The 473-nt window shown below is 42.1% G+C and overlaps 1 long non-coding RNA gene across 1 annotated transcript; it reads left to right on the plus strand.

Moving 5' to 3' along the window:
- Positions 1 to 12: 12 nt before the first annotated feature.
- LOC109131879 lies at positions 13 to 417 on the plus strand. Its single transcript, XR_002037281.1, has 2 exons — positions 13 to 145; positions 244 to 417. It is a non-coding gene; the product is annotated as an uncharacterized LOC109131879 (long non-coding RNA).
- The last annotated feature ends 56 nt before the right edge of the window (positions 418 to 473 follow it).

A 473-nucleotide genomic window follows, 5' to 3' on the forward strand; every position in this document is an offset into this window, starting at 1 on the left:
CTTTCCAGGCTCTGAATCACAACTCTCTACGTGTTCCCTGGATTGGAAGGATGATGCTCTCGATAGGGATCTATACATACAAACGAGTACTGTTACGATTTTGGCAATGGACGGGAGAAGGCGCTGGTTGGACATAGAGTTATTGGTCTGTGCTGATAGTACTCCCTTGGGGATGTGATTTTAGACCTATATATCACTTCAATGTCAATATCGATCTCGCATGACACATTTTCTGTACAATAGGGGTCAAATGGAAAGAACCACTTTATCTTTGTTACAAATCTGGCGCCCTGTTCTGGAGTAAGACTCCATCTATGGCCTGAGAAGGAGAAATCAAATTCAAATTTACCGGTTTGTGAAAGGGTCGTAGAAGTTACATCAAAGATGGTTCTCATCCCTGCAGGCCCTGCACCAAAACAGGTTAGTATATACACTGTCTGCTAAAGTAATTTAGGATATCAGTTACAACATTG

Source organism: Camelina sativa, unplaced genomic scaffold, assembly GCF_000633955.1.
Source record: "Camelina sativa cultivar DH55 unplaced genomic scaffold, Cs unpScaffold07141, whole genome shotgun sequence".
Lineage (NCBI taxonomy): Eukaryota > Viridiplantae > Streptophyta > Magnoliopsida > Brassicales > Brassicaceae > Camelina > Camelina sativa.